Genomic DNA, 23,976 nt, shown 5'->3' on the forward strand with positions numbered 1-23,976 from the left:
GCTCGGCGCTGGGAGAGGCCAAAATGCTGGGTCCAGCTTTGGCTCCGTGGGCGTCCGGCCGCGACTTGACGGGCACAGCGCCGGGAGAGGCTGGGGCCTGAGAGTTGAGTGTGGCTCCGGGTACATCAGACCGCGACTTGACGGGTCTGGACTCGGGCTTGGCTGGTGGACTGGCTGGAGGTCCCAGGTAGAGGGGGCCAGGTGGACACGGCTGGCCGTTGATAAAAATGTCGGAGGAGAAGATTGGTTCTGGAGGGCTGGCAATCTCAGGAAACGTTGTTGGCAGGCTCTCCCTTGGCACCTTGGGCACTGGGGGCAACCCCATGGCTAGCAGGTTAGCGCCCTTGTGTGCGTTGAGCTCAGCGTCCACCCAGTGTGTGCCTTTCTCAACCACACGCGGCTGCTCAGGCAGGGGGCCTGGCAGAGGCCCCTCATAGCTTAGCTCTCTCTCGGCTGTCTCCCGGTCAATGGGGACGCCACGGAGTGGGATAAACTCCCCACGCGCCCACAAGCAAGGTGGTTGCATGTCGAAACAGAGCCTAGTTCCGAACTCCTTGAGAAAATACCCTCCTAAGTTCAGAGGGTGGGAGAGATTTCGGACCACAGTCACGTGGTATAGATGGAGTATAAGAGTGTGTGAAACTGCCATATATAACTCTTTTAATTTTCCAATTACCTGGAGGGGCTGGCCTTCCTCATTAGCAGTCAGGATCTGGGTGTTGTCCGGAATCAACATGCGTTGCACGCCCATCGCGTGCATGAGGTGCTCAGAAATTACAGCAGACCCTGGTACACGGTTGCCAGAATCAACCATGGCATCAACCTGTACATGCTGGGCAGGGTCAGGAGTAGGAAACCTCACCCTGATATGGCAGGGGAAGTGGAGGTCCTGCCCTTGAGACAAGGGGGCCTCTCGTTCGGCTGGGGTTGGCAGAAACTTTGGTGGTGGCCGCACCGCAGCTATGGTGGTATCGCTTACCATGGTGGCTTAGACTGTAGCTTCGAATCACTAGAGCTTATTAATTATCACTTGGTCAACAATTTTATATTTATTTTTATCACTTGGTTGACTTTTTATACACAATGATGTGTTGTTATCACTAGGAGCTCTAGGTGTGATTCTGGAAGCACTGGCAGCAGGGAATGTCCGTCCTGCAAGGTTCAGAGGGGTGACGGCGGTAGGGAATGACCCGTCCTACAGCGCCGCTGGTTCGAATCCCGACAAATGGCGGCAGGGAATGGCCCGTCCTACAGCGCCTCGGGTTCGAATCCTGGGAGACAGCGGCAGGGAATGTCCCGTCCTGCCGTGCCTGTGGCTCAAAATCTGCTATCCGTCGCAGTGGTAGGGCTTACTTGTGTGCTGAAGCTTCGCAGCCACACATTGCCTTCTTAGGGAGACCAGCACACAGCTGTCTGTCTCGTAGGTTTGGCCTGGGTGTCCTGGGGCTTGTCCCAGCTACACTTGCCAATTTAGACTCAGTTTTGTAGCCGTCTGAGCTAAATTATCCGGTTGCCGTGGCTGCGCACCTAGCGCTACTCCTACACGACACGGACAAAGCGTCTTAACTGGCGCTTTTAGCAGGCTAAATCTGCTTGCCGTAGGCCAGAGGCCCACATATTGCGTTCAAAATGATGGAAATTCGACCTAAAAAGGCCGTCTCACGGGTCAGTTGGCTTCTCAGTTGGCGGCTGATTGTCCCCTTACTTGCCAAAGGGTCCAATCAGAGGTAGAATAGGCTAGTTCTGTAAGGCTCGATTGAAACACGCTGACACCAAGTTCTGGTAAGCCGAGCGTACTCGGCCCACGGGGTAACGAGTTCGGATTCAACGGGCCCTAGCCTTTAAGTATTCTACCAAACAAACAAGCAGGATTCAATCATACAGAATTATATATTTAACTGAATAATATTTACAAGTTATGTTTACTATATATATACAACAAAAATATGACAATAGTTAGGTTTGAAGGGGGTGTGGGGCGCTAGGGCTTAGCGCCCGACGGTAGACAGGCTGTGGGGGCAGCGGTGGTAAAAGGGGAGGCAGTGCCTCCCGATTATATAAGTGCATGATGGACTCGTGATAGTTGCATGTTCAAGTCCCCTCCCCACATTTAGGCAGGCTTAGTTTGACCGCCGGGTGCGGGGTTAACAGCGGTCATGAGATGGATAGTGATATAATAGGATTAGTGCGGTGGGTTTGTTATCATAAGTCACAGCGAAGCAACTCTGTATTGGGCCTGTCCGTATGGGTGTCGTATTACCACACTACATTAACAATTACATTTAACACTCAAACCCAAATATAATTTAGTCATAATGATGGAGTAGGTAACAAATCTGTCAACAAGGATCACATTATACACAATAGCGAAGATCAACAAACATTTATGTACACAGTTAGAAAGAAGTCTAAATAACAGTTTGAAGTTGTTAAAAAAATCTTCCTATAATCGAAATTAGTAAGGTTTTTATATGTTTGATGATGAAGATCTCGGAAAATATTGGTCAGAATTGGGGAGCTTTCATTATAGCTTGGGTTAGTTTTAAGTTGTTTTCTGACCTTCCCCGCCTTCCCTAGGAAGAAAAGTGTTAATTTCCTTTTAATTTTTCCTTTGACGGTTATGTCCAATTATTATCTAATCAGCATTAGTTATTATCAAATAAACCTGAACCAACATGAATATTTAAAAGGCTATTATATAGAATATAGAGATGCTACGCTCTGGAAAATTATTTAGTATTTGTAATTGTTAATACACGTATATTAAGCTGCGGGGCAAATAAATCTTCAGATAGAATAAACAATTTGGGCGAGGACTATTTATCAAACCAAGTTCGTTAGATTTTTTTTATATGTTTTGTTATGAAGATAGCTAAACATAACATTTCTATTTTTTGTTGTAAAATTATTCTATTATCTATGTAACGAAAGTTTATATTATGAGCCTTTTAATTTTTTAATATTTATTTATCATATCGTATTGTAGACAGATTTCCAAGGATATCAAAATAGAAAATCATAAGATTAAAACCAGTTTTGTTACCCCCGAATGCCAGGTCTAACACAACTGGTAATAATCTTATGATTTTTATTTTGATATTCGTGGAAAGTTGTCCGTAATACAATGCTTTACATGATTTTTTAATACGTCTAAGAACCTAATCTAGTCCTGCATATATTAATTTGCATTAAAGACATACTGTAAAATGCCTACCAAATACCATTTTCTATTTATAAGATAGACTTGAAATAATTTTTTGGATATCTTATAAAGATAGCTTTTCATTCTTTCATCAATAAATTCGACAAATCTGCCAAATGATGTTCGACTGACCATTCGTCAATTTTTCATCTTTATGGAGAAAAAGTGTACTTACAATGTGACCAAATAAATTGTAAAGTCAATCAATGATTAATGTCAAACAGAAGGTTCCAGGATACCTTTGTTTAATCTATTTTAGGCAAAGTAGACAGATTCATAATTATCTATTCATGCTTCGGTTTAGGATTTCGGTTGTTTGATATTGTTATAGTAATTCTAATTGTATCTGCATCTTATATTTTGATTTAATAGTTTAGGTTAAATTATAATGCCCAAATAAATATGATTATGGTTATGGACAAACCCTTGCAGTTGTTGGCTCTGAAATTTAGAGTACCTTTGGTTAATCTTTATTTTTTAGTTTAAACTAGAAGTTCAAACTTTTCGATCATTAATTTCAAAGGTTAAAATATTTTTACTGTTCATTTTAATATTGACTTATTTTAATTTTAATGATGCCTTTTGCAGTTTGTTATTTATATTTTGCTTTTTTAATTTTAACTTTAACAGTTACATTGTAGAAATTGATGTTTGGAAAAAGTTGAAATTTGTATTTGTTCTTTTAATTTTCTTATCACTTTCTTATAGTTTAAACATCATTAATTTTAGGAATTACCAGGGATGTTTGGGATAAGAAAATGAAAGATAAAAAATGAGCATTAGTTAAAATTATTGTCAAAATAGTTTGGATAATGTTAGTTGTAATCAATACATGTAGAATAACAAGGATGACAACATCCATAAAAGCGAAGCTCTGAAACGGTATGATAGACGAACATTCACTCTTGTGAAGTGTCATAACTAAATATACAAAATATAAATACATATGTTTTGACAAAATTATACGTAAATTTGTTGCGAAAATTCTTAAACACCGAATTCTGTTTAAAGACATACTGACACTTTTAGGACTTGAATATAGAGATGCTTCGCTTATAATATTGTAACTTATTGTAATAAGAATCAGTTCTCCAAAAATCAGATCAATCGGATGATTATATCCCATGAAAAATGTTTTTAATTATGTTAAAAATCAACATGTTTAAAATGGACGTACGGACATTATGGTAACGAATATAAAGTTGCTAAATCGTACCTAACTACTACAGGAATAATCATGCAAAGTCGATAGGTTAATTCTAACATGCCTTAATTAATGAAAAAAGCTATCCGTTACGGACGGACGGATGGACGTACGTACCGACCCTAATTATAGAAAAGCTTCGCTTTAAAAAAACCATAAGTTATTAAGCCAATAAAGAAGAAATGGAGATTTATTTTTAAACTGTGGGTTATTAAATAATTTGCAGACCAATGTCCCCTCCCTCCTAAAATACATTATAGATGATATTTTAAATGCATTAGATTATTGATATGAATGCAGAATAGTTAAAATACTACTCATAATACTTAGACAAGAGCAGAACATCACTTTCATGAGCCAAAAAATTCATGACTAGATAAAACGAACAAAGTGAGACCTAGAGCAAATGTTCAGTGGTCATAAAATGAGTAAAAGTGAAAAAACACAAAAGTTTTTATGAAAAGTTTTCGAAAACATGTATTGTCTATTGAGGAGTAGGTTTAGACATCCAGCTGAGTTTTAAAGTTATAATTTGACGATTTCACGGAGACTGACGCGCTCTGGTTTTATTTCTTTCTTAAAATGTTTCTTCTCAATAAAAAGATAACTAATACAAGATATGCAACATGCTAAAAGCAAATAAAAATGCTTTACAGGGTCTAAAATGCTTGTTATGCAATATTGTACATTGAAAAAAGCTAAATGCACAGTTCTATGGTGTTTTATCAAAACAGGCAAAAAATACTATTATTAAGATTGATAATCTTTATGAAGTTTAAACAATTGTAACTTCTGTAACATTATGTATATGAATCCAAAAGTACCTGACATAACAAGATTCGATTTTATGAAAGCTAATGCATTTTTGAAAAATAATCCAATAAAACGTCAAGATTCTAAAACTTATAAGCTTAAAAAATTAACAAATCAAATAGAAAAGTTTAACACTTTTTAGAAAATACTGGTTTAGAGAACCATAGTCACATTGGTTAAGGCCGCAAGCGACGGTAACTATTTCCTAAATAGTTATAACAACTTTTATATCATATTTTTGTTTTCATTGTAGATACATATTTATAAGTGTAAGTAAATACCTTGTAAAATGCATTTGCATACCCTGTAATACATTGATAGATATTTTTGAAAACTATAAACTGATAATAGATTTTTAATAATTTTACTTAGATTTTTTTGAAATGATGAGGATTCCTATACTGTTGGCTAAAATAACTTTGATTATTAATAATTATGCCTAAGGCCGTACATTATTTCAATCATGTTTATTGTATATTAAAAAACATATTATTTTTAAAAATAAAATCAAATATATAAAAGGGTGTTATTTTAATGAAATTTAAAGATAAATTAAGATAATTCTTATCCTTCCTTAAAAATCTAAAAGTCAAAAGTGGCATTATAAATTATAAATTTAAAAGTTATTCTTCATTTAAACGCTTTTTTTTATCAAATAATGAAATCAAAAAGGAAATTCATTGTCATGTAGACCTTTTATTACATAAGTCAGTGCTATGTTAATTTTTTCTCTAGTCATAAAACAGTATGACAATTTTTTGAGGTTAGGTTACTTTAATGAACTAGAACTCAAAAGAAATGGATAAATTTTTGGACATAGATAGGTAAATAGATAGATGATTAGATGCTTGAATGGATGGATAATTAAAGAAAGGATTTTATTAGAAGATATTTATAAAGGGGAAAAGTTTTACAAATAGATAAATAAATGCAGTGACATGCACAGAGTTTTTCCATGCCAAGCGTACGCGATTTGACACCGCTATTACGATTTTTTACTTCCATTTGAACCAATATAGAGCGAAGGGTGTGTTATGGACATGTTTTCAACAATCTCAATTTTCTATCACAACCACCTTAAATTTAGGTTGGATGTGACTTTTTTATCTTGAAATCCCTCTTTATTTTTTTTAAAAGCGAAGCTTTTTTATAAGTAGGGTCGGTCCGTCCGTACGTCCGTCCGACCGTACGTCCGTCCGTCCGCACGTCCGTCCGTAACGGAAAGCTTTTTTCGTTAATTTAGGTATGTTAGAATTGTCCTATCGATTTCAAACTTTTCATCGTGATTCCTGTAGAAGTTAAGTACAAGTTAGAAAGCGTAGCAACTCTATAATCATTACCAGAATGTCCGTACGTCCATTTTAAACATGTTGATTTTCTTTACATTTTTAACAACAAATTTGTATGTGTCCTAATTATCCGATTGGTCTGATTTTTGGTATACTGATTCCTGGGACAACAAAGTACAATATTATAAGCGAAGCAACTCTATAATCAAGTCCTAAAAATGTAAGTATGTCCATAAATATTATTCTGTATCAAGCAGTTTTTCAACAAATTTACTTACAATTTTGATTTGACTCTTATACATTTACATTCTGATTATTCAGTTCTGACATTATACAAGTGATAATGTCCGTTTGTCCTACCGTTTCAGAGCTTCGCTTTTATGGATGTTGTCATCCTTGTTAGTGGATGTATCAGAGAGCCGGAGGTGTAGACCCTTGTCAAGGTGGATGTAGAAAGGTCGACACCTAGGGGAGTGTATTCACCCCCTTACTTTTGCCAGGGGGGTTGGAAAATTATACCCCCGTTTTGCATGCCTCTGGATGATTGTTTAATAGTTATTTCTCGCATCGTATTATAAACGGCTTTCCGCGGATATAGAATGTACAATTATGAGTTTAAAACTAGTTTTTTTAGCCCCGAGGTGACGAAGTCACCGGCTAAAAAAACTAGTTTTAATCTTATGATTGTACATTTCTATATTCGTAGAAAGCTGGATATAATACGATGCTAGACATAGTTTTTTCGTATGGATGAGAACCGGTTCCTATCCACCGGATTCGAATGAATACGAGAAAAAGAATTATCATAAAAGTGTAGTAGTACCCTCCCTAAAATAGTTATAAACAACGAGAAGCTACACTGTTTAGGATAATTATATCGGTTCAGCAGTTAGCAAGATACTTCAGTACAAATAGACATACAGATAGATATCATGTTACTATGAGGGTTATAAATATATGGCTGCACTAAAGGTTAAAGATCCATTATGAACAGGTACTTTTATAAAATAGTATATAGCATACGTGGATATTGTGACACGGGATTTTTTTCTCGTAAATTTAGGCTGCTAATATAGTCCTAAGATATTGGTGAATACGTTTTTCCATGGTCAGGGGTGGGAATGTGTGGTATTGTTATATTAGCCAGCATATTAGAAGCATTCAACAAGAGTATGTGAGAATATTTCACAATGTCCACGTTTTCTATGTCCAGTATTATAAAATTAGGGTGAAAATGTATTTCTCTCAACTGAAGGGTTGAAATTCATATACCATGACGTCATTTGTAAAGGGGTATGCATATGGGGTTGCCATTTAATACAGTATGAAACTTCTTTAAATAACAGCCTTTTTCTTGCTAGCATATTTTTAAAAATCATACATTTACTAAAAATAATCAAATTATATTCCTCCATGGTAACTTTGAAATTTAGTAATGACTGCTCTCAATAGCCAAAGTAGCCTAAAACCATACCTTAATCTGTGTGAATTTAACGTGAAATAGCCTTAAACCATCCCGGAACTATTGTCAAGGTTACCTTAAATGGAGAACTCAATCGGTTCAGTACTTATCGAAATCTTAAGCTACATACAAAAAACCTTACTACGTTATATAATAGTATTTCTACTAGGTCTAGAATATATTTGGCAGGTTTTAAGCCACACTTTATGTATGGTTGGCGTGGTTTAGTGTGAAAATAACCAACTTTTGATTCATTAAGAAAATTTCATAAAGTCACTTGTGACTTGGACCTATGGAGTAATTAATTGAAGAATAGTCATAATATACATCAAATTTAATTTATAGGTCTGATGAACAGATCTAATATTGTATAAATGTATATACAGATAACTACCTCCCTCCCTTTTTCAATTACCTTTTTCGTCTGCTAGCAAATTGTTTTCTGCTACTTGGCTGTGTTAATATTCCGATCAACATTGGTCAATTTTCAATGACCCAATTGAGAGTCGGCACAAGGTCATTGTGATGGGGAGATACAAATATTTAACCCCGTCACCCTCTAGTGTTTTACTCTAATGTCTAATGTTAGGCTGTGTGTCTAAATGTCTTATAAGATCTCACGAACCTTATGGCTAATATGGTTCTTCTATTCATTTAGTTGGTTCCCTCCTATACAAGCAGTTGATAATCTGTAGGTTAATTAGCTAAAATCAGATATAAGTAAGATTTACCCATAAACCTTTGCAGAAGATAGACGTACCTTTTTGGAATTAGGTAAATCTGTGGAGATCTGTATAATAAATTTATATGTATAGATGTATAGTACAGACAACTACCTGGCCCAAGTGGAGAAGACCCTTTATGTCTACTAATAAATTGCTTCCTGTTCTTTTGTATGGACTTGGCTGTGTTTATATTTCCGAAGCTATTAGCTAATACTCTGTAAAAGAGTTACAGATATCTCATGCCCTCTCTATTCTTTTACTTTAATCTAGATTATAATTTTTTTTCATAATGTCCCCTCTTTTATCATTAATGTTTAACAGTTCTACAAGTAAAATTATTAATTATACATATTAATGTAAACTTCCTATATTTCATAACATAACAAGGATGAAAATATTCAAGAGAAGCTACTCTAACAGGTATTTGTTTTTGTCTGTCTTTTCTTCTGTTTATATATCTGCAAAAAGAATTAGTCTAATATCATTCCAAGACCTATATTATGCTTCTTTAAATAAAAAACTAAATCGATTCAGTGATTAGCAAGGTTTTAACGGACAAACCAAACATACCGTACTAATTTGTTTAATAGGATGTAAAATATGAGGGAGTCTCCAAAAGTTTTATAATAATGTTTTCTTAATCGTTGTCTTAACAACTTTGAGAACTTTAATAAAATTTTGATTGGTTGGATTAAGTTGAGTGTCCAAACGTTTCCACCACAAATTGTAATATACAGTAGGGGTAATTTTGTGTAACATCATTGGTGATGTACATAAATTTGTCGGCCATTGTCTTATACCTTCTGATCCCTGTGAATTCATGGGGGATGGGCAAGGCTTGGGGCGAAGCCAATCAAAGGAAAGAAAGCAACAAGTTAAGTGTTAACTGATAATTAGTTTCTAGTGTTAAACCACAAAACCAATAGATAGTCAAATATTGCAAACAGGGAGGGAGGGGAAATTGGACTTAATCTTAACATGTATCTTTAGTTTAGTTATTACGCTCTCCCACTTATTCACACTGGCTTAAAATTTTACTTGCTTTTATTAAATTTTGATTGGTTGTTTAAACTAGAAGTATTCAAACATTTAACCAATAGTTTAATCTTTAAAATGGGTAATTTTGTTCATTTTAATTGGTAATACAAATTAGTTTTCATTCATTGTCTTATCCATTAAGATTCCTAAATTGTAACTGTTTAATATTTAGAGAGATACATCTCATATTTTGAAACATAGATAGATAGATAATCACCTATATATTTACTTATAATATTATATTACATGCATATATATAGAAAATAGATTGATAGAAAGATATACATATACGGATGCATGGATAGACAAATAGATAGATAGATAATATGAAGATAAATACATAGATAGATAATCACTTGTTAGTGTAGGACTGCACAAGCCAGCCATAATTGCTTCTCATTTAGTCACTTTCCACACTTCATCATTATTCGGCGGGTTTTAGGGTTCTTTACAAATATGATATTACAGCAGGATAACTATATTGGATACGCTTATTATCCTTATAATAAAATAACAGGATGTCTTTCTGTCTATTTGTTTGTTTGTTTGTCTGTACCGAAGAATCTCACTTACCACTGAACTGTTATGGTTCTTATTTACAGGGTAGCTTCTCATAGGTCCTGGTAGGGTATATAAATACAGTGTGTTTTTTTATGAGAACTTTTTTGAAAGCAATTTTACCCCACTTATAGTTATCAGAATTTAATGATTAATGGCTTATTTTCTTCGTTTTTTAAGGCAATTAATAGAACATTAAAAAAATATTACAGTTTTTGTTAAAAAAGTACAGTAAAATGTCAAATTCAAAACTTAGGTGTCAACATCTAAAAATGGTTTTAGCGCATTTTTCTTATGTTCAAATCTTCCACCTTTTGCAAGAATGGCTGCAAAACGCTTTAAAGTTGAGATCTAGAGCTAAAAATGTATACAGATACTATTGGGGACATGTACTAGAATGTATCAAAGTTTGCAGGTCATATCTCAATCAGGGAGGGAGTACTGGGCCCCCAAAGTCGACTACTGAAAATCCAATTTTTTTCTTGCAAAGGGTAGAAGATTTGAACATAAGAAAAATGCGCTAAAACCATTTTTAGATGTTGAGAAATATATTCGAATTCGAATGAAATATAAATTCTCATACATATACAGATGTAATTTATGCCAAGGATCTAAAGGGATAATACAACAGCCGATTAGATGTACATCCCCAATGGTAATTCAAAAGTATCCCTTCTGTTGATTAAAATTAGTGGTTGAAACGTTTGAACACTATATCAGCCATGTGACGTCATAAAAATCAGTGGCGTGCGAACCAAAGGGGGCATTTGGGGCAATCGCCCCCCCCTAGCGACCAAAACGCCCCCCCTGCCCCCCCCTAGCCACCGCACCCCCTGCCCCCCCTAAATGTTAAAAAAATGCCCCATTTCGCCCCCCCCTGGTCATCAAAAGTGCCCCTTTTTGCCCCCTACCCTACAAAAAGCAAAACTATCCCAGTTTCCCAAAAAAAAGATCAAGAAATACTCAAAAAAAAATTCAGACAGTTACTATTTATTTAACCTTACCAAATTTTTAAATTAGTGTAGAAATTAGGTTATGAAAACAGTAAAAGTGTCTAACTATGACGTCAGAAAAAATTAACAATTAACCAATGAGAGGCCGCTATATATTTTACCATTGTGAATACTGGCTTCTGAATGGTTAATTGTTATTTTTTTCTGACGTCATAGTTAGACACTTTTACTGTTTTCTTAGGTTATAATCTTTTTTCACTGAACATAACAAACCAGGTAATAGGAAGTATTTTATTTTGTACAATATAAACTTTTTACCAAAGAAATTTTGTACATCCCCAATGATGATGCACAGCCACAAAATTACCCCTTATATAGATTACAATTAGTGGATGAAATGTATGTAAACTCGACTTGATTAACCAACCAATCAAAATTCCATTAAAGTCCCTAAAGTTGTTGAGCCAACGAATAAGAAAATTTTATATGAAATATTGGGGACTAGTGTAACAAATAGCCCAAAAACCCTCCCTCCCTGCATATTTGAAGAAAAAAATTTGCGCTTCGCGCCCTTCCAAATGGTTTCTGCTTTTTATCACATTGTATAAACAACAAATATTCAATCAAAAAGTTATTTTATATAAAAAAAGAAACAGCGTTGATATTTATCTAAGCCTTTTTCTCAACACTGTATGTCTGTCTAAATGAATAACTATATATGATGTCATATTATTTTCAGGATAAGTTTATAATTTTTTTGTGTACATACCCTTACAAAAAGACATGTTTTTTTTAATGGCAATTTTCATTAAAAACCCTTAAAACTAACTACACTCTATATTCTTTACTTGATAAAATACGCCACTCTTGTTGTCTTTAATTGATTTTAGTTCAAAGGAGGAGTATAGGGTAGGATATGTTGATATAACTTTTTGGCATCTCTATAATTCACTATGGCTGTCAGTACTAAATGCTAAGGGGAAAATGTGATTTTTTCAACTGCAATTAAAAATAGAGGGCTAAAACTTAATGTTAACCATCCCATCATCATTATAGAGTATAATTAACTATTAAAAATTCATGAAGGTTGGACCGCTTTTCAGGACGTTTTTGGCTATTTTTGTATCTTTTAAATTTCGGGTATAGTCCCTTTTGTGACATTGCCTCTTAAGGTGCATTTCATCGTATTTTCCCAGTAGCTTTTCACCTATTTATAGCTTCTGCGGGGCCAATTGCCTAACCCTGCGGGGAAATCACATGACCTAACTTAACCTAGAATAACCTATTAAAAGCTGCTATGAAAATACGACAAAATGCCCCTTAAGAGGCGTTGCCACAAAAGAGACTATACCCCAAAGTTTTCCATATTTCTAAGAGATTTTTATATCTGTAGATGAAAGGACAAGTAATTTTTTTATTTTTTACATAGATAAATTTTTTTGTGGATTATAATATTAAAAAAAAAAAAAATTTTCGCTGTTTCTAGCATCCAGTATGTAATTTACTTCGACTGTCATCACACAACATACAGGAAAAAGGATTTGTGACTTTTTCTACCTAATAAACTTATATATATTTATTTCAACAGATGCTCTTTAAATCTACTTGTCTGTATTCTTATTAATGATTTTTTGTGCTTTGCTACTTAGTTTTACATATTAGGTTAATTTTTGGTAAATAATTTCCTGCTAAAATTTTATAACATCCCCTTCCACCCATAAAAAATGTTTTGTGGTGGGGGGGGGGGGAAGGTTAAATTATCTTCTGTATTTTTTTTTCGAAGATGCTTTCTAGCTCCCTTCCCTTCGGTCATTGCAGGGTGGGGAGAAGGGATGGGGGAGAAGAGATGGAGGGGGAAGAGATGGCGGATATAAATGGGAAATAGGGATGGGGGAAGGGATGGGGAAGAAGGGATAAGGACTAGAAGGCCCATAATCAAATAATCCCACCCCTTAAAACGCCCTTATTTAAAAATAGTATATATAATCAAAATAAATTTAAATTTTACAAAATCTTCAAAACGCCCCCCCCTAGACAAAGTGCTTCGCACGCCACTGATAAAAATAATGGATGAAAGGAGAAGTAGAAAAAAACTAATAAAAAAGAAATGGATAATCCCTTATTTTTATGATGCCAAATGGCTGATTTTTGAGACACTTTGTAAAGCTTAAAGCAGATTGATCTCAAAGTCAATCTAGGCATGTTACCTATCTATTACCTCATACGGGCGAGACTGCTGTCCATGAAACTCTAACGTCAGGTGCAACAACCCAGGATATCTAGGGGGGGGGGGGGAGGGCGAACTTCTTCTTTTTTTCCAAACACCCGAGTTTTAAGGTTAAGTAAAACCCATCAGAAAATCAATGATTACACGACCCATGCTTGGATGATCTAACTTTGCATGGTAATGAGTTGAGGGACGGGTAAAACAAGAAGTTTAAAGTTTGAGGGGGGGGGGGGGTAAAAACCCCTTTACCCCCAACCTTGGACGTATATTGACTTCATAATTCATCCGTTGAAAGATTAATTTCATATTAAAGTTTTCAATTGAATGAAACAATATTATATGTATAATGTATATGTGTTAACCTATTGATACATTGCAATCTTTGTTTTTCCCAGGATGTTAGAATTATCACACTATTACACAAATACATTAACACATTAAAAGTAGGTTTAAAGTAGTAATTTTACAAAGAAATTACATCACACTAAGCCTTTAGATGTAGTTAGAAAGTATACTGTTATATCAATGTCCGAAACTTATATGTTTATATATCTCTTCAATACACAATGCCAATGGATTTATTATTACTTTGATCTTAAACAAGATTTCATGTTCTCTAATAAAGTGAAACTTGTAGCAGGCTAAAATAACGTTCATATCATCCTCATATCCTCATCTTCTACTGGATGACCAATAAATGAGAAAAAAACGTTATATAATATAGTATTAAAATGTCTTTTTTAGACCAATCCTATCTCAAATCCATGTTATTATTCAAATGTTTTAAATATTTGTATTGAATACACAAACATAAAAAAAAAAATGTTTTATGAATGAAGATAAAGATTAGAAATTGCTCTAGCATTTCCAAACCAAAAAAAATATTGATATTTTGTATTATGTACCTATTAAGGGATTAGGTCTCAAATCTATAAATTAATAACTCTATGTATATAAACTAAGATTTAACAATTATAGAATTTAAAAAATAATATTTTTATTACTTGTATTAAGTTTAATATTTTCCAAAAAGACATTAATGTATTAAATATTTGAAAATAAAAATTAATCCTGTAGAAAGTCAAGCAAATATAAGCAAAGTAAATAAAATTGCATTAAAACTTTTTCGATAAAATTAATTAATTTTTTTATTTGCTTTATTGCTTTACTTTATTAAGAGCCATAATTTCTGCAAACTAAATTCAACCAGTATTTAAATAGTTATAAAATAGTAAGGTAAGTAAATATATTAATGCTATGTAAAATGCAAATATTCAATCTTAATTCAGATTAATCTATATATAAATAAAATTAGGAATCCTCTAATATTACTTTAGTATGTTTAACATAGGATATTTATTCTATTTAGCTTGTAATTCTATTTATCTAGTAAAAAATTTTAATAATACAAATTGAAATTTATTGAAATCTTCCTATCAGAGTTATTGATAATTCCTAGGTCAGGGGGAATGGGAGGGGTAAAGATTGGGGTTACATCATCATGGGGTAAAGCCACTAGCAGTTGCTTAAAGAAGGTGTATCAACTTTTTTGCTTTTTATTTAAGATAGCTAGCCGGTTCTTTTAGTAAGTAGTAGATGTAAAATTTTTCATAGAATTCAGATATGCAATGGTTTTTTTTGTAGACCTCTTATTTTTGAAGTAATTTAAGTTTTTTAAAAAAATAATTAAGTCGGTTTTAAGGTACTAAAACGCAACAAAATAAAAGAAGAAAATTGCCAGTATGAACAAAAATAGTAAGATCTTTAATTTGACACCTTACTTTTAAAATTCTGTTGAGTAATTATTGAAAAAATCTATTTTTTTAACTTCGGTTTAATAAAAACTATAAACCTAAATATTTTCTCAAACAGACAAAAACAATATGGGTTCATATATACCTTTAGAATCAGAAAAATATTACGAATCCATTCTAAGCAAAATTGAAAAAAGTAAAAACTTAAAAAAATAAAAATGGCCTAAAATATTATATTTTTACAGGCAACACTTAATTTTAACTATTAAACTAGCCAATCAAAATTCTCAAAAATTGACGAATCATGAAGCTTCACCTCAAAACTTAACCAATAGAATTGACAAAAAAAAGGATAATGTTCATACAATATATACAATAGATACTACAATAAAAATAGTGATACTTACATAACTTACATACAATTGTTTTTTTTCTGTACTCCTTCTGGTTGTGTCAGAAAAATGAAAAACGTAGTTTTGTTTAGATCACAGTATGTATTTTTTTAAAGATTTATGTTATAAACATTAGCTGAATTGGTGTTGTTCTTTACTTAATCTTAGAAAATACATAAAGGTAGTTTAAAAATAACTAAGAAATGCTTCCTATTTAAAATAAACCCTACATTTATGGTCCAAAAATTAGAAAAAAGGATACAGTTTATGCTTTTTAATTGCAAAATCAACAAAACATTAAACATTAATTTAACTTACAGCTACTAATAACCACAGCTTCAGGCCCATCCCTTCAGAAGAATTTTGCTTTTACATTGACATTTTACATATTTAGATTCTATAAATGTATTTTTGTTATCATTATCTCAAGTGTCCTAATAAGGCTTATACTTTCTCACAGTTAACAAAGATTTTTTCCTAATTTAACAAAAAATAAAAACTGGCTAGTTCACATAAGTATCCCCAAGGGCTTAAGTCTGAAGCTCTGGAACCTTGGTAAGTTTAGCAAATTCACTATTCATAATTGATTTCTTATTTTCATGCATATATTAGATTAATCTTTATCAACTTTTGAACCAAATATTGAAAAATTAAAAATAGTTTCTTTTTAACACCCTTTACAATATATTTCTCTCAGCTTAATTCAAAAATAGGTTAAAACAGTTTATTATATAAAGCTGGTAAATGTGGCTACAGAAAGGTCTTTACGGGGGGTGGGGTCCAAATTATTAAGATTGAAGAAAAAAATCCTAAGAGGGTAATAACAGTTATTTATTGCAATGGTTTATAAACAGCTTTCCACATTAGGAAAAAATCAAAAATAAAAAGTTTTATTCCAGTTTTAATGTCCCTATAATTTTATGTTATCTATAATAATTATTTAAAATTATGTACAATACAATAGGTACTATAAATGATTTTTATTATGACTTCTAATGAATACAAATCAGCTTTTATTCCAAGCAGGAAGATATGTTATTTACATCTACTGGATTTGGTTGATTTAAATTTTATCATACCTATTTCAGATTGCTAAAATCATGATAGATGCAAGAATATGCCAATTCATCGCAAGGACTATAGTCCAAGTTATTGCTTTTGCAATATTTGTTTATCAAATGCATCACTCTATCAAAAAGTTTGTTGAGAAACCTATAGTACAAGTTTCTTCAACTACAAGCATAGACAACATCCAGATGCCCATTATCTATGTCTGTCAGAATGATCAGTATTATTATACAGTGTCAAATTTCTATGGATATGAATATATGTCTCATTTCTTTAGTGGCCAGTTATCAGGAACTACCAAGATTTCATGGAGAGGCAAATATGACAACATAACATTTAAGGATTTATTTTCTAAAATCTTCTCATATGATGATGAAAGTTTCAATGCTGAGGCTTACAACCCTGAAGATTCAGAAAATTATGAATGGACAAATCTTGATGCTGAAATGGTAGGTATTAACCCTTATGGTTATTGTATGAAGCTTGGACAATCAAAGGGTAGTACTTATTTTTCGATGAAGAAAAGATCAGTCTTTCTAATCGTTGATCCAAAGGCTGACAATTCTCTTGTAATATCCCACATGGAAAATGGATATGGAGAATTTGGACCTACAGCAAATGGAAGCTATGATTACTATTCTTATATGATAGATATTAGCCTGCATGACTCAAGCCTTCTTGTTGGACAATCATGTGTCAATTATGAAGACTCTGGATATAGAAATTGTACTTTTGGGATAGTTGAAGAAAGATTGATGAAGTGTTATGGATGTCTCCCACCTTGGTGGTTAACTACAAATACAAGTTTACTTTGTGACAATACTAAAGAAATCAAGGTAACTAAACAGTCAAGAAAAGAAATGATGGATGAATTTAATAGGTTAGCTACTGGGCAGGAATTTAAATCATTTAAATCATGCCTCCCACCATGTTTGACAATGAGTGTAAAACTGAAACAACTAAAACATATTACAAACCATCCCAAAGCTGCAGGAGTAAAAATAAATGTGGACCAGAAAACCATACAGGTTTACACTCTTGCACATGCTTATGATGTGTTTAATCTTGTTGTGGATTTTGGAAGTGCTCTTGGTCTCTGGTTTGGACTCAGTGCAATTAGTATTTATGATACTATTATAGAAGTCATTGTAATTATCTTCAAGAAGAATTGTAATAGAAATCATGCATTAACCTCATTTTAGATTTTGTATTGAAGAAACTGTTTAAGTTAAACATTTACCAACCAACCATTTTTAAAAATGACATTTTGCACTATTATAACTATATTTGCAACCAAAATTATGCAGATGAAAAGGTCAATAATGTTTGTCTACTCTTGACAATAACCTGACCTCAAAAGTATTGGAAAATAATATTTTGTTGAATAAACAACACAGTTCTATTGAAATGTCTAATCTAATGATTTGAAACACAGTTTGATGTTTAATAAAATTGATTTTGCACACAGATATGAAACTAATTGCAAAAGTTTTTTTTAAAAGTTGAAGTAATTACTGGAATCTAAACTTTGTCCTCACATTATTTTATCAACTATAATATTAAAAAATTAGTTAATTATTCTGATACAATTTATACAGAAGTAAATAGTTGCATATTTCCCAAAATTTGTTTTGTTATTACATTAACTAATTAATAAAATATATTAATTTAAAATGTAATCATAAGTCAAGCAAATTCATTTTTTACAGTACCATAATGATGAACATTACATTATTTCAGCACCTTTTAGGCTTTGTTGACTTTTACACACTATTTCTTAATGGATAAAGAGCTAAACAGAGTAAGTTTCATTATTTAAATCAAAAACATTTTAATGGCTAATTAAAATTAAATTTAATAATTCTTTTAAAATTTCACCATGTTTTTTTTTGACATAGCAGATATCATGCATGTAATCTGTCCAAGTTGTCTTTGCGATTCATTTCTTTTGTGTTATAATTAAAATCATTACATATATCTAACCAAGAATGATTTAATAAATGTTATTTTATATTATACTTGTAGATGCGCCCCTATAATCTATGGGTCCTGTTTTCTAATAACAGGGAAAAGCCGAAAACCATCCTAAGACTCAAATCTGAAAACATAATAGCCTAACACATCACAGTATCTTATGAAGCTTCCCTAAAATAAAGAACTCAGTTGGTTCAGTAGTTCAGCGTTATTAAAACATAAATTGGCAATTTTATGTCATAAAATAAATCCAAAACAGTTAGTAATTTGTTTTAAAAATATATAAAAAGATAAACATCCTTTGAAACATTATAATAAACAAAAACTTCACATTTTCCATGTTTTTCCTATTTTTCTCCAAAACTGCTACAAAATCAAGACATAAATCCTCGATATTCTTGAAAATAGGACATTTTTAGTTGATCATTATTGCAAATAGTGCTTAGAAAATGTTAAGGATTCATAAAAAGATGAGAAAGGGAGGAGAAGGTTGCGCTAAAAATCCGTAAAGTTTTAAGTTAAAACAAGGATGACAAATCCATAAAAGCGAAGCACTGAAATGGTAGGTCAAACGGACATTAACACTTATATAGTGTCAGAACTGAATAATCAGAATATAAATGTATTTGAATCGGAGCAAAATTGTAAGTAAATTTTTGAAAAACTGCTTGTTACAGGATAATGTTTATGGACATACTTACATTTTTAGGACTTGATTATAGAGTGGCTTTGTTTATAACATTATACTTTGTTGTCCCAGGAATCAACATACCAAAAATCAGATCAATCAGATGATTAGATCACTAAAAAATTTGTTGTTAAAAAAGTAAAAAAATCAACATGTTTAAAATGGACGTACGGATATTCTTGTTATGATTTTAGCGTTGCTACGCTTTCTAAATCGTACCTAACTACTAAAGGAATCACCATGCAAAGTTTGAAATCGATAGGACAATTCTAACATGCCTAAATTAACCAAAAAAGCTATCCGTTTATGACGGACGGACGGACGTACGGACCGACCCTAATTATGAAAAGCTTCGCTTTTAAAAAGAAGTAGAACAACAAAAATTAATGTTAATTTAAAAAAAACAAGGATGACAACATCCATAAAATCAAAGCACTGAACCGGTAGGACAAACGGACATTAACACTTATATAGTGTCAGAACTGAATAATCATAATATAATTGTATAAGAATGAAAGCAAAATTGTAAGTAAATTTGTTGAAAAACTGCTTGATTTAGTAATGTTTATGGACATACTTACATTTTTAGGACTTGATTATAGAGTTGCTTCGCTTATTACATTACATTTTGTTGTCCCAGGAATCAATATACCAAAAATCAGAACAATCGGATGATTAGATCACATAAAAATTAGTTGTTAAAAAAAGTAAAAAAATCAACATGTTTAAAATGGACGTATGGACAATTTGGTGATGATTAAAGAGTTGCTATGCTTTCTAAATAGTACCTAACTACTAAAGGAATCACCATGCAAAATTTGAAATCGATAGGACAATTCTAACATGCCTAAATAAACGAAAAAAGCTATCCGTTAAGGACGTACAGACGTACGGACCGACCCTAATTATAGAAAAGCTTCGCTTTTAAAAATGTCTTTAAATCTTTTCAATAAGAAATACACATATTTAGTAAATATTATCGTTCTACTACTATTTTTAAGCCTTAAAACTCACACCATTACGGATTTTTAGCTCAACCTACACCTTCCTTTATTAATGCACAAACCTCTTAACCTATTTATACATTGAAACCTTTGTTTTTCCCAGGATGTTAGAATTATCACACTCTTACACAAATACATTAACACATTAAAAGCTGGTTTCAACAGATTTCGAAGAAGATTGTATCATGTATTTAACAAGTAATACAGTATTCAAAAATGTAAAACTTTTTATAAATAATTTAACCAGTTAGGTAAAAGAAGTGTAGTAGATAACTTTCATCTACGAAATAGGTAGTTTTGTTTATCATTATCGGGGATGTACATCAATTTGAATCCATTGTCTTATCCCCTAAGATCCCTGATGTGAATTGAATAGTGAGGATACTTGGGATAAATTTCACCACGTTAACCAATTTATTCATGGATGTCACATGCTTCAGGGAAAGAACAATGGCAAAAATATTAATTTTCGGTATTATCCTCTTAGAATTTTTTTTTAATTTTGAAAATTTGAGTACTCCCCCCCTCCCGACAACGAACAACTCTGGCCGCAGCGCTCGGCTCCCTAGCCTGCGTTGTACATTTGGTGTAAAAATTATTAGGGAAAATCAACAAAAGATTATAAGCAGCAACTTATTTTTTAGCGGAGGGGTAAATTCTTTTTTATGAATTGAGCATCTTTATAGATAATCAAATTTGGAAAGTTTTGAGAAGGTATGTTTTTTCTCAAGGGGCCAAATTTTTTGGAAGGGTGGTGGTAACCTCCTCAAGGTTATAGTTATAAACCTTCTTAGGACCTATAAGAAGCTATATTGAAAAAGATAATCATAGCGGTTCAGCGAGATCCTCCAGTACAGATAGACAGAGAATCACTCTGGTACTTTTCTTTTATAAGGAATGATGAAATTTACAAGATATCTATAATACAAAGTAGAACGATGTCTGTCTGTCTATTTGTTTGTTAGTTTGTTTGTTTGTACCAAAGGATCTCGCTAACCGCTAGAGGCCTCTAGGGGCAAGCCGCTAGTTTTTAATAATCAACTAAAGCTGGCATATTGTTGAGCTAAAATTTTTGAAATCCACCAATAAACAAACAAAATGTTAAATTTCATTTACTAATTCCCTAATTGTTGAGTTTTAGAGTTACAGAGGCACCTGTTAACTAAAAACTATTATGTAAAAACATATTTGTACATCCTTTTGTAAAAAAAATTCGCTACAGCTAATTTGTTAGTGACATCACTTGGGTATTGAATAAGAGAAAATTCCTATAGAGTATTGTTTCTATATTGTTACAGTACATTCCTTACCATTAAAGGTTTGTTATTATAGTGTGATACTATTGTAAATAATATTTTTAAGAACTTCCTCAGATGAAAAATTAAGATATAAAGTGCCAAATGGCGACTCTTCTTGTGTATTGCATAACTTCCAGACGTTTTAATATTTCAGTCAAACAAAACCTAAATAATTCCAATTTTTCCTATGCTATAAATAAATGGTGTAAAATATATGTAAAAAAATGTAGAACGTCTGTTTGTCTGTCTTTCCTTCCATCTGGCTGTTTTTGGACTTACAATACTTCTACCCGTCTGCCTTGCAATTTTGACCCTGTGTAATTATGTCTAGCTGAATTTGAGTCTGTTTGTACTATTTCTGCCCTGTCGACAATTCCCCCCCCCCCCCCCCCTCTGTCATAATATACACGTATATTCTTTATCCATTACTTTAACTTCAACAGCATAAAAACCTTCAAAGTTAGAAATTTTTTCTCTCGCTTTGCATTATTAACAACGTGAAAACACTGAATTTTTTTTGATTGATGTGAAGATGGTAACCTTGGTGACATTATGCAGCAATTCTTTTTGTCTAGAATTATTTTTGGACAATTTGTCAAGCCTTCTTTCATATATAGAGACTGGAGATGCGATCCTCAATTTTCAAATTCTTTGAACGTACATATAAGACTTTTACAGAAATGCTTCGCATCCAAAACACTTTATAGAGCAGATTATGAATATTTGATTGATGTGTGCCCCGCAATTATCCAGTAGCAATCAGGCGCAAGACACAATTACTTTAGCTAGGCCCAAGGCATTATTTGTATCCTTTTATGCATTCATAGGCCTATCTCTACCTATATGACACCATATATGGGTAACGCTAGCCTATTCATGGTAATTTGTATGTGATTTGCTAATAGTATATGTTTATTAAAGACTTTATGTTTATTGTTAAAGTAACCATGTAAACAATCAGTACAAATATGTATGCCTACAACCATGCCTGATTTACGTCACATATTAACATACAGACATTTAATTGCACAGACAAACACTAAGATCCTGGTCCAAAGCTAATGTTATAGCATGTACCTCTTAAATTTAGTTAGTTATTTATTGACTCTCCTACCATCAACTTCTCTTTCTGGCTTTAAAAGGTAATGACTTAGTTGTTTGGCATGCATTGTAGTTTAAATTTAGGCCCCTTAGTACTTAGCATGAATTGAGCTTAGGCCTTATGTTAGAATTCTAACACTTAGCACAATTCACTGCTTGGGACTTAGGGCACATTTCTGTCCTACTCTACTTATAATTTTAACACTTATCCTGTAAATAATTTCATACTTAACTTATACACTTGTAATATAAATACACTTCATAAAAACATTTTCCTTCCTTAATACTTAATATACTTATATAATTCTGATCGAATATCAAAACCAACCATTTATTCTTAGATTAAAGCAACATAATACTTCGCGTGGGTCTTTGGTTGAGCTTCCACCAGCTCAACCAAATTCGTATTATACTTGTGGGAATAGAGGGTTAAGCATTCTAAACAAACGAACCGACGATGAGAATGTCTATGTGTATTGCAGTAAAAGTATGTTTTTAGTAGTACTCATAGAAGAGCGGTCTCCATACCTAAATTTGGACAAACGCCCCATTCGCACACACAAGACATAGATAATAGGGCGGGTTCTTATCGGAATTAGACAAAGAGGGGATATGCAACAGATAAAATTAACTATTAAAACATTTCTGACCGAAAAAGAATTTTAAAAAATTGAGTTTTAGAACGCGACCACTAAAAAATATATTTGATTACTTATTAATATGCAAATACGACATTCAAATTTTTTTTGAATCAGAACTATGGCTTCATGGTGCTCCCTGGAAAGGCCTTGAGGAGCTGAATCAGGAACTTTTGTCCGTTTCAAAATATCTCGTTCCTAGCCTTAAAAATCACTAAAAAAACCACATTTTTTAAAGGTTTATTGAGAATTGTCCAATTTGTAGAGGTTTTTAGATTTTCTCAGGCTAGGAACGAGATTTTTTGAAATGGTCAAAAGTTCCTGATTCTACTCCTCAATGCCTTTCCTGGGAGCACCATGAAGCCATAGTTCTGATTCAATAAATGTTTGACTCCACTGTGGGCTAGAATTGAATCAAGACAAAAGTAAGTGCCGAGCCCTGGGAAATTCAAGTTCAATTTTCACCACCTAGGAGTTGCCGCATAATCATGACAATAAAAGCAAATATTATTTATTTTAAATTTTGAACAACTTTGCTTTTATAAAGTTCTTCATAAAACCACTCCTGAAGGGAGTTAATAAATGGCC

Source organism: Acartia tonsa, chromosome 9 (genome assembly GCF_053477335.1).
Source record: "Acartia tonsa isolate MP-2025a chromosome 9, ASM5347733v1, whole genome shotgun sequence".
NCBI lineage: Eukaryota > Metazoa > Arthropoda > Copepoda > Calanoida > Acartiidae > Acartia > Acartia tonsa.